The following is a 17,851-nucleotide window of genomic DNA, read 5'->3' as shown; positions in this document are numbered from 1 at the left end:
CAGTCGGGTGCTCTTACCCACTGAGCCAACTCACCAGCCCGTAATATTATTTTTTTATTTATGTGTATGTCAGTGTGAATGTAGGCCACATATGTTTAGGTGTCTGTGGGGCCAAAAAAGGGTTCCCTGGTAGTTGTGAAGTACCCAACATGATGCTAATAACCACACTTAAGTAATCTGGAAAGCTTGGGTCCTCTGGTGTGGGGCACTGGATTATGCCAGGAAACCAGGTAAGGCTGAGCTAGGTTGGAATCCCTGGAACCCAAAGGAACAGTAGGAGCTTTGCGTGCTCCTAATGCCAGGGCCCTGTCACGTAGTCACAACCCCACCCCGTAGAGAGGATTGTTACTATCCGTCACTTAAGGCAGTGCCACAACCCCCTACACCAGATGAAGCATCTCTAACATCTCAGACCAAGGAAGCATCTGCTGCCAGATCCCAACCTACTCCAAAACTGTGTATAAGATCCTACCCAGAAGGAATTAAGGTGTGTGAGAATTAGTCCACCACCTGAGGGCATCTGTCGGATAAGAGCTGTAATGCTTCCTGAGAAGACAGCACTCTCCTGAAGCTTTCAAGGCTAGAAGCTCCCCTGAATCTCTGCTTGATAGCCTAACCCTCTGCCTGCTGAGCTCTGTGCAGCACAGTGACTAGGAGCCATGGTGGCAGCCTGGAGAGCGGCAATACCAGAACAGCAGTAGCAGTTGTACTTCTCCTTCCCTGATTGTACCCCTTTCCCCCTACACTTGACCATTCGCATTGGGTCAGGCCAGATATTTCTATGGCTAGCTCCATCCTGTGCACACAGCATTTGCAAGAACAAGAAGTCTCTTAACTACTGATAATCACATTCTAACCTCCATTGTGCAGCAGAGAGTATAGTCACAGAAGAAATACATCAGCAATGTCACAAAAGTCAGAACCCCCAGAGTAACTGCAGGGTCCGTTAGGAGTGGAGACCAGAGAGGAGGTCACATAGGCATCACATGAGAAGAACCAGACTCCTTGTGGCTCACTTGGAATGTGACTAAAGGGGTCACGAGGCAAGTGATGCAAGTGGCCTCCAGGGGCTTCATAGGAAGTCACAGCATGGACTAAGAACCAGGTGGCTTAAACATGAAAATTTACCTTGTCACGTTCTGGAACTGAACATCAACATCAGAATGTCATTAAGGCCAGCTTTTCCTGGGTTCTCTCTTCCTGCCTTTTAAGCAGTAGCCATTCGGCTGTGTCCTTCTGGGTCTTCCCTCTGTAAGACCAGCACATTCCTGGTGACTCTGAGTCCAGGTCTCTTGTTTCGGTAAGGACAAGAGTCAGATTGAATCAGAGTGTTCTTTTTAACTTGATTGCCTCTTTAAAGATCACATCTCCAAGTACGGGAAGTCTGAAATTCTGAGGTATACGTATGAATTAAGCCGAATTTCAGCTAGCTCATAACAACTCTGGGAGGGAACACTATCCTTGATTCTAGCCCAATAAGAACTATGGCAGATTCTCACCTATAGATCTATGAGACAATAAATATGTACTGTTATAAGTCACTAAGTTTATAGTAGTCCAGGCATTTCAAGTAAAGCCTTCTGATTTATTAATTCATATTTCTCCCTCATTAGCTTTAGGGAAAATGATCATCATTACTCCCAGAGGCATGAAGGATTCTCAATATTTGCCTATAACCATGTGGCTAAAATCAATAAAATGTGAACTTTAATTCAGCCAGCCCAATTCAAAAGTACTTGCTCCATATCACTCCCCTATGCCGATCAACACATGAAGGAAGTTGTGTTACTTCTCAAACAACACAAGAAAACATATTACCAAGACTCTCACTTTGCAAGCGAAGAAAACAAAATCAGGGTATATAGGCATGAACTAGCCCTAGAGGGCTCCTGTGGGATTTCCAGGTTCTTCTGTCCTAGACCAAGGAATTAAACCAGAAACAGGTCACTAGAAGTAGGAACAGAAATCATTAAAGGAGAAAGGAAATGGACCACAAGAGGAGAAAGGTTAGCACGTCAATGGAATCAATGACATTACCCCAATTGTGTAGTACCTGCCTTCTCCATAATGTCTACATCCCAGGATTTTATCATGCCTGTTCTGTCCCTCACATGTAGCCTTTATGGGGAAGAGTTTCTAGATGTTCCCCCTTGCATGGGATATTCTGTTCCTCTCTCTCCATACTACTTTCCTGGCACAGAACTGAAGATCCTCCAGAGACCTAGATCAAGTTATCAGAAACTCTGACTCCCAGCACACAGCCACATTTCCTCACCAAATCACATAGATAGCTAATCATATATCCCTCTGCATCTTCCAGTAGCTTCTCATTATATTAGCATACAGGAAAGAGACTGTGGTCCTGCCACAAAGTCAACAAATGTCAACACTTGTTCTCAGTTCTACAGACATTCTCAGGTCCTTCCTGTTACCTTTGATAGTGCTGTCTACTTATTATCTGGACATGGCAATGGCTGTTTTATCTTCTAAGAGAGACCTCAGGAGGAAAAAACTATGCTGACATTTTAATCTTGAAACTATAAGCTGTCGCCTCTCTGAACATGAGCCTTAAAGAAGTTTTAGAAACTGAAATAGACTTTGAAATTTTGATCTGACAAATCTGAGTGCAAATTGGCCTTATTTTCTATTGATTCATCTACAAAAGTCAACAATGGTAGGGAGACCTGGCACACAGATGGGGATTGGGCCACTACAGGTGAATCTGCTGACTCTCTGGGGCACATCATAAAGACCCTTGTATTTTATGGCTTCTCTGAAACACCCTAGGACCCAGCTTTTGTTTTCCTACCCAAATCATTCATGTCTTCTGTTTGTGGGAAGGGCTGGTTACAGTGTGCTCAGAATTGGAAGCCAAAGCTCTAGTGTTAACTCCCTCACATATAACTACATACTGGAAAGCCACAAATATGCTAGCTAGTTGCACAGTTTGACTGCCAAGCTTTCCTTTATTCATCCTCATCCTCTCCATATCTCTCATGTTCCTGGGGAAACCACCTTACTTTCTCATTTTAGAACTGCATCAGGTCATAAAACTTGCTTCTCATTACATAGCAACACTGTGACTTCCTCTTATTCCCTTGGGATTCTGTGAAGTGTTTTCACAAAATAGTAGAAGATATTGTTGCCTTATTTATTTGTTGATCAGTCTGACGACAAACTTGATTGCCAGTTTGATGGGATTTGAAAGACATAAATCTCTTGGCATATGTTTGATGGATTGTATAAACTAGGTAAACCAAAGTGGGAAGACCCACCTTAAATATAAGTGGTACCATTCTACGAACTGGATCCTAGCCTGAGGAGGAAGGAAGAAACAAGCTGAGCGCCAGCTTTCATCTCTTCCTGCTTCCTTATTGTGGATGTGAATTGACCAGCCACGGTCCTTCTCCTGGGACCATGCCTTCTTTGCTATGATAGATTTTTATTTTCTGGATCTGTGAGCCAAGTTTACCCTCATTAAAGCTGCATTTGTCACAACAGAGACAAGTAACTAATGTAATCATATATTGAGTGTGACTATCCCAGAAAGGTCAGTTATCTTTATCCAAACACAACAATGCTCTTACGAGAATTGTTTTTGCTGAAGTTTAAAGGTTGCTATTTTGGGCTTTAAACACTGATGTAAAAACTGTCATGTTTGATTTGCTTTACATTAACATTCTTGGGTGTCCGTGGCCTACTTAAAGTGACTATGGCAGCAAATTAGAGCATCCATGACACTGCTAAAAGCCAAATTTCATTAAAGCTAAATGAGACCACACTCTCGGCAAGCTAATAGAATTTCACGTTTGCTTACCAGTTTAAATGGAGATGTTAGCTGCAACAGATTGAAGAACACATAAGGCACAAAAGTGGATGGTTATCTGTGATAAAACCATGTTCAAGTGTAGCAATGCTAACTAACTTTAAGCAAAAGAGAGATGGGGCTATCACTAAATTTGAGGTACCAATGTATTGATTTTTGTTATTGCTGATTGATTGTTTATCTTTCAAGGCTTATATTCTTTTCCTTTTTAGTTTTTCTTAGAATTTTCTTCCTTTAGTCATAGTATATCCATGTCATGAGTGAGCATCTGAGTTAGAAAAGGAAACAGAAAATTATTGCTACCTGAAGCATCTCACTGTACACATTCTTGGTACCCGATCCCTACTGGCGTTAATTCTACTCTTGGTGAGCTTACATCATTCACAAGAAGCTACAGAAGGCAGCTTTCTAGAATGAGGGGTAGCTTACACTTGAAGGGATTCCTCCCCTGGCACAAATCTCTTTGATTAAACAGTAAAACACGTGCAGTTCTTTAAAGTTTTCTAAATCAATCATGAGACGTTCAATTGTGAAAACTCCCTTTTAGATTAATTACACTTATCATTAGGGCAGAGACTATCAAGGCACAGATATGTCACTGCTTGTCAAGGTTTTGGCCCATCAAATAATAGAATAATCAATCATCTCCATTCTTGGAGAATGGAATAATCAAAGGTATTATAGAGGCAATTCTCTGAAAATAGCTGAACAATTGCAGTGATTGTTGATTGTTAACTGTATCTAAGTATCTAATGACCCCAGAGTTTCCCTAACAATGTACAAATTAAAACTGTTGCTATTTCTCTCTAGGAAACAGAATAGGATCATAGAAGACTAGTTTGGGTTTCCAGTTGTTTGAAGATAAATTAAAAATGTCCAAACCTACTAAAAAGCAAAACAACAGGGATATTACTAACTCATGGCTGTACTATATTATTATACAGTCCTTATAGCTCGATATCTTTGATTCAAAGGTTACCTAATTTTGTTCAGTTTCAAAGAAAATGGAATGAACAATTCACTGTTTAAATGTCTATACAGCACTTACTTTTGGAATGCCTTTACCCTGACTTTTTGGGAACCTAGTAATTCCTGTGGTGGTCCATCTCCTCTGGGATCCCCAGGAGTTCCAGGGAAACGAGGCCCTGCTGTAGCAGTCCACAGACAGGGACTTGGAGCGCCAAGCTATTGGATCAGGACAGTACTACATACACTGATCCTTTAAGCCCAGCTTTTTAAATGCAATGTCAAGATGACATCTGTGTTTTAGCATCAGTTAAAAATCAAGCCCCCAGTTTTCCTCCTGCACTTCCAGCTAGGGGTGGGGTTATGGTTTATTCATCCTTTGTAGCCTGAGGATCCAGAACAGTGTGTACAATACACTTGATATCCATAACTTTTATTTTCAGATTGATTGCTTTTGTTCCTTTGATGCCTCTGTTTTACAGGACTTGCTTGAATCTCTCAAGACTTTCAACATTTGAGTTTTACCCCAAGTGCTGCTTTGTCCCTCTATAGTCTTTCAGATGGCCTGCCACTTGATCAAATACACCATGCTCACTTTGGTCTTGGATACTGAGGCTGCCTCTTTCCAGACACACCATCACTAACAGTTTGTAAAAGAACTTTCAAAGACACTCATTATCACCCCTGTGTGAGGTTGTAGTTATGGCTCCTAATGCACTCATCCCAAGAGAGAGGTGGGGCTTCTTGAACTCATACAAAGATCATATATATATATATATATATATATATATATATATATATATATATATGATCTTTGTTCTGTAGCCAGAGACAGGGGTTGGGTAGAAATGAGCAGGGGCAGGGTCTCCTAAGAGCCTGGCTTACGGGGATGACTGTGAAATATGCAGAAATTGATTAGCTCTGCTTAGAGCACAGCACCTGACAGCTTGTTCAGAATAAGCAAGATGGGCCCCATGGAACATCTGTTACAGGAGAGCAATCTGCAGATTACCTCATATGGAGGGGGTGGGATAATTGTCCCAGAGGATCTGTGAGAGGATGTAGGGGGTTGTAACTGGGAAGAATTCCTGGCTTGCGGGGATCAGCATTGTCCTTTCTGTACATCTGCTTTGACAGCAATTCCTAGATGATTTACTTTCTACTACACTGTGGCTTTTTCAGGGAACCTAATTGTGGTCCTTGTGGGGTACATAACACCCCAATTTAAGGGAGCTCTCTTCTAGCTCAGTGTTCCACCTACCCCATCTACTACCTTCTTGGTACTGTGAACCAATAGTGTCATCTAGTCAGCCTAATTTGGGGGCTGGTGCTTCCAGGTGAATGGAACTTGACTAATAAAGAAACAATGGGGAGGAATAAGTAAATGCTCTATGACTTTGATGGGCTGGGTACCTGCCACCCAAGGGAAGGACCTGTCTGGGGGTCTCATGTATATTCCATGTTAAGCTGCTGCTCTGCTGTGACCTGTCATGCTGGACAAAAGTCCTTGTTATATCCTGTTGTCGTAGCTAGGAAACAAGGTATGTCTGTCAGAGACTGAGCAGGACATGGACAGGAATGAAAGCTTTGATACAGTCACATCAGGTGAGGAGAGAGCATCACCACAGGCCAGTAAAAGCTCATGAGCTCAGGTGAAGGTTTGGTTTCTTTTTGAAAGAGAATGACAAGACTTAGGAACATTTGGTGTGAGTACACAAAGGCACAACTGTGAAAGGAATTCTGCAAGTCATGTGAGAAGAGCTAAACCACCTTCATTTCTAGAAATGGTCTAGTCTACCCTATTTGCTTCTCCCCCCATCACCCTGCTTTCCAAAAACCTCTGGGGATGGGTAGGTCGTCAGGACTATTGATTAAGCTCAAATGTGGCTTTTTCACTGTAACGTTGAGATGACATGGGAACATTCTGGAAATGGTGAAGGCCATGGGCTAGAGCCAGTCTTGAGGGGATGGGGGTATTTTCATTTTGAGATCAGTGTGTATAGAAATGAGTGCTCTCCTGACCTCCACCCAAACCTGTGCTTTGTTGAACATCTTTCCACGCTGAGCATAGCCATAAGCTTGGAAGACAGGTCAGGAGTGGGGGCTGAATTCCAAGTCAGATTCCTAAGCAGATGCTTCAGCCTATGAAACTCAGTTTCCTTTCCTGGCAAACCCAACCAACTAAGCCACAGTAACAATGTCTAATAATTAAGTAGATACACTTAATGTAATCCAGAGTTGCCGTTAAATAGTTTATATTTGTGATTTCAATGAATTTTCACACTAAACAATGGCATAAACACAGAGATTGACAGGAAAAGACATCCCAGTTCAAAAGTTGTACAAATGTGCAACAACAACAACAACAACAAAACACACACACACATACACACACACACACACACACACACACACACACACAAATGCATTTTGCATGGACAGTTAGCAAGGAAAATTGTGTTCAGGGTGATACACAGCTGCCAAGAAAACCACCCAGAGAAGAAGATAAGACAAGGTCCCAGAAACTCACCTTTGTTCTTGTTCTTCTTCTGAGACAGTCTTAGTATCTAACCCAGGCTAGCCTTCAACTCAAAATCCTTTTGCCTTTGCCTGAGTGCTGGGTCTGCAGATACATGCCACCATGCCTAGCATGGGAGTTCAAACTTCTGCTTTGGCAATGTTTCAAAGCTGTTCTCATATCAGAAGCCATTTAACGTTAGTTTCCCATGGTCTGTCTTACCCCGGATACCACAGCGGAAAGTAGACAGCGGTCTGTAACTATCTGTAACAGTTTGCTGGTCTTGGGCCAGACAATCTCCACCAAGTTTTTCCTTCACCCCTGATGTAGTCCCGACCTTCAGCCTTCTCTGAGATGCAGAAACCTCAGCTCCCCATGTCACCTCAATGTGAGTGGTGGAACTGGCATTTGAGCTTAATCAACAATCCTGACCACATACTCATTCCCAGATATTTAGAAAGCAGACTAACAGGAGCTGAAGCACATAAGATAGGCCAGTCCTGGGGTGAAAAAGATGTTCACATTTTGAGATTTATGTATGGGATATGGGTACTCTGCTCACCTCTGCCCAAACCTAGAGTCTACTGAACATTATCCTAGACTGAAATTTCCAGGCTATTCACTTGTTATCCTAATCTCCAGACATTCTGTACCTGGCTGTCATTTCTCCTATAAGAAGCACTGTTTACAATAGGACTAGGAGGTACAGCCACCAACATAGATTTTGGCTAAGATGCCTTTGTGGCATGTAACTCAGGCTTGCCACTGATGGCTGGGTTCTCTTGGGGCAAGAAGAATGGAAGACATGTACATGCAAGCAGTGGCAGAGCTGGAGATTAGACTAAATTCTGAAGGCTCTCCCATTTATGAACTCTTTGTCCTAAATTCCTAGCCCTACAAACAGAATGTCTCTTCCATTTATCATCCCTGGAGCTTCCTGTCAGCAGCATTTGCATACCACCTTCCTTCCCCAATTCGGCTCTTCATCAGGCCCTGCCTCATCTCTCAGCAGCTATTCTCCATGGTTGTCTCCACTCATCACTGAAACTTGGGGACATCTCTGATCCTTCAAAATAGATGTTCTGCAGCTGGCCCCCAGGTTATTCCAACAGTTTAAATTATATTCTTAAGGGATAGTTGCACATGGTTTCAGAGAGGTGACCTATTGCATTTGCAGTGTCTTGCTCTAAAGTAGCCATTCCAATCCCCCTCTTTTTCCTGGGCGGGGGAGAGGCACAAGCCTGTTCTTTTCATTGTGGGCTCCATGCTTCAAGAAAGCTCTGAAATTAAGAGAGATTTAGAGGTTTCCAGAATATTATTTAAAAATCCATTGAAGATTCATGAAATACAAAATTCATAACCCCTGCAGGAAAGCATGTTTGACATAATTAGTCTTGCCTGTATATGTCTCCTGTATAATACAATGCAGTAATCTCATCTTAGATTTTTATGCTATCCCTGGGATACCTGCTCTATTCTGAGGGGTGATGAAGAGGAGTGGATCTGGGGAAAAGGGGAGGTGTAGGGTTGAGACTGGGGGTTGGGGAGGAGAGGAAAGTGCAGTCATGATGTAATATGAGAGAATAATAAATACAAAGTTAAACAAGCAAAATGAATTAAGAACAAAGGAAGGAAGGAAATGTATGTGGCCATGAGGGAGTTTTTAAGTGTGCCACCTTTGCATAACTACTAATTCTCCAGAGGCACTTGAAGGTGGTGGTCAGAAAATTCCAGCATTCTTTCCTACTTTATCACAATAATTCCCCAGAACTCAATGCTTGTTTTATATTTCCTCATTAGTACATTAGTTTAGATAGTGAAGTCATATCTAATGAGTGTGGGCAAGGGTTCTTGAGTTCTAAGATATGTCAACATAAAATATCAAAATTCTGTTCATTCCATATTAAATTCTTTAAAACATTTCTATTACATTTTTTGTGTATACAGTTATGTGTACATGAGCATATACTACAGCATGTATGTAATGGTCAGAGGACAACTTGTAAGAGACTCACTGCAACAGGTGGGTCTTATAGATAGGATTCAATTCATGAGTCTTGGCAACGACTTAGCCTTTACTTGCTAAGCCATCTCATCAGCTCCATTCCATTTTAAAGACGTAGAAACTGAGGTTCAGAAAGGTCACCTAATTTGCTCAAGTTCACCAGTCTAGAAATTGGTCATATGTGGATTAAAATATAAGTCCATTTTGCTCCTACTCTAGAGTCCTGGAAATGCCAAGAATACCAAATGTTCACTGCCAGGCTATTGATGTGCTGTGAAAATATTCACATACATTAGTGGAGTAGAATGGAAAGGAAAGCCACTCTCTTTTCCCTAAGGACAGACATACATAGCCTTTCCTTCACAGCATCCCGAGTTCCTAGTTACAGCCACAAGACAGTATCAACATCACAAGTTCATACAGTGCCAGCTGTTGCTGAGCTTGGCTGGGTGGCATCCTCATCTTCTTAATGCTTTAGGCCTTTTTTCCTTTGTCTCTGACTTGGGCTGCTTGGCCATAGTCCTTTTGTTTTTTAAATTACTTTTTAGTCTATAATAGTCCAGGGTGTGAGAGGGAGTCCAGAGAAGCATCAGTGAACTAACACTGACTAAACCGAGAGTGTTTCTTGCCATCTCAAGTTATTTATTGTCTAACGGTTAACCAGTCACTCATCTTGACGATTTTGGTACCATAGGGCTGTTTTATTAGGCTCAGCATCAGGATGCTTTGCACATAAACAACATTTACTGTGGCGGTCTGTTAGCTGGCTTGTTAAAACCATGTTGGGCAGGGACAGGATGCTTGTAACTGAAGCAGAAAGGAAGTTCTGAGCTGTTTGCTTCCAAATTAGCACACCTGGTTCCCTCATGGAACTCATAAAAACTCTATGACAACATGTTGACCCAAAGATTGTTTACTGAGGTCCCACTATGTACACTGAATACCCGGGAACCCAACGGAAACAAAAGTATCTTTGTAACAGTGATGCATGCTAATAAGAGGAACCAAAAGAGAGACAAGAATGTCAGCATTGTGAAACACAGAAGAACAAACAGAGGACCAGCTTCTGTGACCAAGATGGTCCCATGTATATCATATGGGTGACAATGAGCAGACCACTGGGTGGAATAGATGAAAAATATTCTAGAAGGAGCAAATGGGAAAGGCAAATTTATCATTGAAAAAAATTAAAGAAAGGCTAGGAGGCCAATATTTCAAAGGAAGGGAAGGAGAAGGAGGAAGCCAGGAAACGGAGTCACAGCATTCTGAAGGGTGGGATAAATGGCCACATTGAGTGGAATATTGCACACAGGCTAGGGTCTTTGGTTATTTAGTGAATAGCAGAGTAAATAGATAAATAGTTTGCTGAATGATAACAAAAAGGGCTGGTCCTACACATGGGTTAGGGAGGACAGAAGTCATCATCTGCTTCAGAACCCATCATTTATAGCAGCCACTAGTTGCTGGATTCTTGTAATATGTCAAACCATCTAGAGGTACTCTGCAGATACAATTTACATATCCCTTGTCACCATTCTAGGGACAGATACATGACTCTTGTCTCTGTGTAGGGATTAGAGGCATTTGAAGTACCAGAGGAACCTGAACAAGATTAAAGAGTCCTTAATGGTTAAGCCAAGACCTATATCTCTCCACCCTTCTACATAGGGGCTGGGTTTGAGACTCCTAGAGTTACAGCCACCTATGGCCAGGACAGTATCTCTGGTTTAACAGAAAGAGATAATATATAAGAGGCTAGAACTGCTGAGAAATAGAGATGGGTTTTGGAATGCACCCAACTGGATCCCAGGCCAGGATGGATGATGAATGTGGGATGACAGCATCCTCCCAGGAACAGTACTGTAGACCCATCAGACTTTGCTGTGATTTAAGGAAAACAGATTGCTCCAAATCATAGGTACATAAATATAGATAGCTGCATTAAAGCTGCCATGTCTGTAAATCCCTCAGAATCCCAGCTCTTCATTTGGACCTTGGTTTCCAATGGCTTGGAAAGAGATGCCAGATGAAATCCAGTATGTTTCACTTTTATTGGCTTTTAAAGTAATTGGTCACAGACACATTTTGTTCGTGTGTGTGTGTGTGTGTGTGTGTGTATGTGTGTGTGTGTGACTTTGAATCTAGGACCTGGTACATGTTGGCATGTGTTCTACCACTGAGCTACATGCCAACCCCATATTGCTGACCTTTACATTAAGTTTAATAATTTAAATACTTGTGGAATATATTGATTGTTGAATTTTTGCTATTTTGAGACAAGGTCTCACTATGTGGCCCAGGCTGGCTTCAAACTCATGATTCCCTTGCCTCAGCCTCTGGAGTTTTGGGTCTTTAGCTATGTGCTATATGACAGCATAAATGCAGCTATCTGTATGTCCCTATTATTTAAAGCTATCATTGTTTTTCTTAAATCAAAAACATAATGAATATCAAATGAGTTTATGGGGTACAGGGGAGTATAGAAATAATTAACTATCTCTTCTTTCATTTCTTACCAGTAATTTTAACATTTACCATTAAATGTGCATTTCTACTTCTTGCTTGCATTTCTAAATTAATAATATATGAAAATCCCCACACATAGATTGCCATGTTTCTAGTATTATATATTTTCTTTCTTTTCATTGAATATATATATATATATATATATATATATATATATATATATATATATTTCTAATCACAGTTTACTATCCTCCAACTCATCCTGGATTCTCCCAACTTCTCTACAGACCCAAATCCATACTGCTGTAATTTTTGCTACCTACCTTAATTCTGGGAATGGACAGAACTATCAGCTCCCGCCCAGAGAATATTGGATCTACAGATGAAAAACACACACTCAGTTGTTCAATTTCAACTTGCCTTTTTGGTTCCGTTGCTGAGCACTACTTATTTCTTACCTGGAGAAGTATGTCCTTATAAATACTCTTATCCCTCACACACCTCTCCATCTGCCCTCAATTGAAGTTGCTCAGTTAAATCTAGTCCCAGCTCAACATCCCAAACTGCCTGCCTGTGGAAATGGCCTATGGCCACTTTTGCCAGATCTCACATGGCTCTTTGGCTTTTCTCTCTTTGAAGCATGGCTAACTCTCCCTTCATCTGTCTCTCCTTTGTCTTTCTCTCCTGCAGAGACCCAGAGGTCCCACTTATTTCTTCTGCCCACCAATTGGTCCAATGCATCTTTACTGATAGATCAAGAACCAATTGGGGAACAGGACCTTAGCATCAGAACCACCACCCCTAAACCATACTTTTTCGTTCTCTGTCTCATTAGAAAATAAACAGGCATTTAAAAAATTGAATTAAATTATAACAAACCAGAATAGGAAAAAACAATCTAACACAGAGAAAAAAGGAGCCAAAGAAAAAGTACAAGAGACACATGGAGATGAAGAGGCAGACTTTATAGTTGCTTCATATTCTTTTTAAAGTTTAAATGTCTAAATTAATATTTATCTTGTGCACATGTATGTACGCATGAAAGCACACTAAGGTGCATGTGTTAAGGTCACAAGAGAATTTGTGATAGTTAGGTCTCCCCCTCCAACGTGTGGTTATCAGAGATCAAACTAAAGGCAACGAGCTTGAGAGTAGGCACTTTTATCCACTGATGCATCTCTCCAGTATAGCAATCTAATATTCTAATGCTTCACTATAACAATTTTTGTCTCCTTGTGTCCCATGTGTCTTCATGTTATTTCTCATAATTTTTATTACCATCAATAAAGTCACAATAAAAATTCTTCTAAAGCATACTTACATTTTTATGCTTTGATTTTTTTTGAAATAGATTTTTAAGAGCAAATTGTTCAAAGGTGTAAACATTTAGCATTTTAATAAAGCCTGTGAGATTATTTTCTGGCATGTTTTTTTACCTATCACAGTTGTTCTAGCAGGATTTAATACCACCTTTTCCTCACGTCATTAAAAACATAATTTTTAAAATTTCTGTTTTTTTTCCAACTTGATGAATAAAAAAATGATCTCTCCCTCTCTTTTTGTCTTTCCCCTATTAGTTGAGTTTCTCCACTTTTTGATGATTTCATACATTCATACAGTGTACTGTGACACACACACCCTTATACTCTTATTCCTCCTCTACCCATGTTGATCCATCTCTCCTTCCCACTTACACCCCTCCTATTTTCTTGTCTATGTGGGTGTGTGGGGTAGAGGTTTGGGGAATCTTCACTGTTAGCAATAGCTACTGTGTGTTTTGTTCAATTTTTTTTGTATTTTCTGTTTACTTTCATTAAGTGTTTTATGAATTACTTATTTGTAGATATATGTTTGTAACTACCCTCACTTTTCTGTGGATTTGATAAGCACCTGTTCTACCTCTGCTGGACCCTGGTACTTTATCTTTTTATACCAATCATGGTATCTTTTATAACACACATATATTTATATGTATAAATTAGTTCTCTTTTACTTGATGATGGCGAGGCTCTGACTTAGGAACCCTGCGCTACCAAGATGGCTCAGCGGATAGAGATGCCTATTGTCAAGCTCACCAGCCTTAGTTCAATCCCTGCAACCAACTCCTGCAAGTGTTCTCTGACTCCTCCGTGGTTGCTGCGCCAATACCTAACCTACACACACACTAAGTAAATTTAAAAACCAGGGGCAGTGGCATGGCTCAGCAGGTATAGGTACCCACCACCAAACCTGACAACCTGACTTTGATTCCCGGAATCTTTATAAAAGAAAGAAAGAACTGACTTCTACAAATTGTCCTCAGCCCTTCACATCTGTGTGCTGTGGCACGTGTGTGTGTGTGTGTGTGTGTGTGTGTGTGTGTGTGTGCCACTCACAAAATCAAAATAAATAAAAGGTTTTAAAAAAAAGATTTTCCTATCCAAAATAGTATAATGCTGTTATATGTCCTTCTTTTTCCTTAATCTTTTTCTCAATTAAGATGGAAGTCTTAGAATAAAGTCACCAATTCCCAAGTGCTCAACCTGGTGCACTAGAACATTGGAGCATTGATACCTAGGACATTGAGAATCTTTTGAAATCCTCTTATCTACTCCCTCAAGTACCTTCTAATTCCCAAAGATACCCCTCTCATCAGCAGTCAGCTCCCATTTCCTTTGCCTCCAGGTATTTACCAGTGGCTCTACTGACACACCTTTCTCCTTCCTCTCTGTCTGCATTTCTATGTTCCATTTCATCTAAATGGCATCACACAGTATGTGTGGCCTTTTGAATTTCTGTATTCTTACTTAGCATAAAAATTCCAATATTCACTCATGTTGTAGCATGTAATGGTATTCTGTTTCTTTTTAAGGCTGAATACTGTTCTCTTACATGGATAGTACCCTTCAACTTCATTTTGTTTTATAGCTGAAATCTATTTTTCCATGTGGTGTGAGACAGGAGTAAAATTTTATAAAGTCACAGAGGAGTATAATGTAGATGCCAATACTCAGGAATAAATTAAAATGAATCCATATTTAACAAGTACATTTATGTTTATTTCTTTATTTGCATCAACTGAACTCCTAAGTACCTTTAGCATACTGATAATGGCACTTGCCAGAAAGGAGGCAAGATCTCAAGGCAACAAATTACCAGCATTTACCTTAGCAGTGTATGTAGCCACTCTGATTCATGGACCTTCTTATGGGTCTCCTTGCTGTGGGCATTGGCAGGTCTGTGGAGCAACATTTAGTTAATCAATGCATCAGCATTATATAGCTCCTCTTAAAAGACACAGTGTTCTATTTTGAAATCATCTGTGCAGGGAGTTCAGAAATAGCATGGGGACTCAAGCTAATCTATTTTCTAAATGTTCTTTCCGGAGTGGTGGCAACTTTTGACCTTGATGTTGATTATGATTAGCATAGCAATCACTCTTCTATAATTAAAAGGCAGACGAGAATTCTTTGGCTTGTTTATTAATTCCCTTATGAATCTTGCTTTATTTTCCTACTATGAGGACAAAGTATTTGTCTGATTCATGAGTGAGCATGGGTGTAAGTCAGTCCAAAGATGGAGACCAAGGATCCCTTAAAGAGTAATCAAGGCCTCCTGCATGTGACCCCCCAAAATGCCCACAAGTTCTTCCCTCTTTTCACTTTCCTTGGGCAAACAGAAATATGTAGTCATATGATCCTGAACAAGCCATAGCAATGAGGTTGCCTTTGGAGACAGAAGCCAAGACTCCCTACAGGACTGACAGTGCCAGAAAGCACTGCAGTGTGTGGCCTGCATTTCGCAAACCTGCTTCTACTTAGCACCACAGCCTCAAGTTCCTTCTCAAAGCCCCTGTCACGCTAGGAACAATTTGAGTTACAGCTTGGAATCTAATTTTGTATCTCCATTTTAATGATGTTTATTATATTATGGTTACTTGATATACACAGGTACTGTGATAAGTGCTTTCTGTGCCTTGTCATTCAGTCCTCCCAACAGGACAATGAGGTACAATGATCAGTCCTGGTTTTCAGAAGAGGCAGCTGTGGCCTTGATCAGCAAATAAATTGTTCAAGGGCATCTGATAAGAATGTGGGATCTAGACAGTCACCACGTGCTGCCAGGGCCTCTGTGACAAGCTATCTGGCTTCCTGAGGTTTCATTTCATCCCTTACTTCTTCCAGCTTACATCTTTATTAGAGATGTAGCCTTTATGATAATGCTGTAAGGATGGCAGCAATGACACCAGCAAGCACACACATTACAACCTTCTACACCCTTGTCATTTCTGCCACATTGGTAATGCTAAGGGCAGCCCTATCATGATTCCCAGTTCACATATGAGAAAGCTGAGGCCCAGCGAGGTCTCACAGCAGGAGAACAGCAATGGCTAGGGTAGGGGCTCTATGACTGCTGGCTTCATAGTTGAGACCACTCTGTACCTCATTATCATACACTGTTTTTCAGTTCACTCCAAGGCCCTGTGTGTGGGTTCTTCTCGCCTTACATCCCTGGGGGAAGCAGCTTAGCAGCTCTCCTCCTACCTTTTCTGTCAAGCTTAGTTTTGAAGCTTCTCACTCCAGGATATTCTTGTCTAATAATGCTCTCAAAAGTGTGGGCGCTGGAGGAATCAAAGACAAAAATCACAGAGATAATTGCGCATCCATGTTTATTGCTGCCCTATTTACAACAGCCACACTATTGGAACCAGCCTAGATGCCCATCAGTACATGAAGGTGTAAAGAAATGTGGTGCATACACCACTGAATTTTATACAGCCATAAAGAAGACAAAGGGAGCAGGACATTAGTAGTAAATGCATGCAACTGGAGATGCAAAAAGATCAATATGTGTTCTCTTATGTATGGAACCTAGATTTAAAAGCATATATATATATATATATATATATATATATATATATATATATATATGCTTTTAAAAATAAAAGGTAAAGGTGGATCCTGTGAATAGCACTTGATGTCTTCAGGTTCCCATTGCTCTCTACTTCCTAATATGAGCAGTCAACTCTACTGTGAACTAAGGAGCAATGCTAAAGTCTTTCCACAGTTTGAGGAGACTCTCTCCAATGGACAAGGCTTGGTCAAGGACTGGAAATGTAGTAGAAAAGAAAGAGATGGATTCTCACAGCTGGGACTCTGTTCCAGGAACTCCTTTGGAGCAAATGGTCCATCAAAATTTCTTATCAAACTTGCTATCTTGAACCAAATGAATCTACTGACTTATAATAATGGATGTCTAACATTACATGCTAATGTTGGAATAATAAGTGTTTTGATATGTTTTTGATATATTCCCAGAATCGCCTCAAATAGAATATACATTGTCTTGCATTAAAATAAGAATGTATCTAAAGGGAGTAAGAATAATGATAAAAAAAAATATACCCCATATCAAAACACCTGAGTATGTATACAAAACAACTGAGTATGTTAAGAACCTCAGATATATTAACTCTTTCTTGGGAAGTAAATACTATCAGAGAAGGGAAGTGCAAGCAGAAAAATGAATGGGGGGTTAGGTGCTCAGACTCTACAGATGGGAAAGACAGAGCGAGGATTGTCTGGGCCAGCTCTCTGCATAGCCCAAACCCTTTTTCTGTTTCACTGAAATCCAGGGCTTAGAAAGACAGCTGCCCAGAGGCAGATGAAGGGGCCATTGTCTCTATAATTTCTTACCCTGAAGATGCCAGTGTTTTTCCCACAGGCCATCCCATTTAGCCCCTGCAGCAATGCTTTGAATAATGTTCTACTTTTTATGAATTAGCATTATTAAGNAATATTAATATATATGATTTGAGCGGATAAACCAAACGCAGACCACGCCAAGGTGATTCCACATGAGAGGGTTATTAAGCAGGGATGGGGAGCAGCAAAGCGGGTAGAAGAGTAGAGAAGAGAGAGAGAAAGAGGAGGAGAAAGGGGGGAAGGAGGGAAGAGAAGAAGAGAAGAGAGCAGGGTGAAGAGAGGAGGAGAAGAGAGCGAGGAGGGGGTGATCCCCTAATTTATACGGAGAATGACATCACACCAATGAGGGTGGGGACTGAGCCAGGTGAGTTGTGGGATTGAGGGTC

The sequence above is a fragment of the Mus pahari genome, chromosome 8, assembly GCF_900095145.1.
Source record: "Mus pahari chromosome 8, PAHARI_EIJ_v1.1, whole genome shotgun sequence".
Lineage (NCBI taxonomy): Eukaryota > Metazoa > Chordata > Mammalia > Rodentia > Muridae > Mus > Mus pahari.
The sequence above is the reverse complement of the archived record's forward strand: the minus strand, read 5'-3'. Positions refer to the sequence as shown.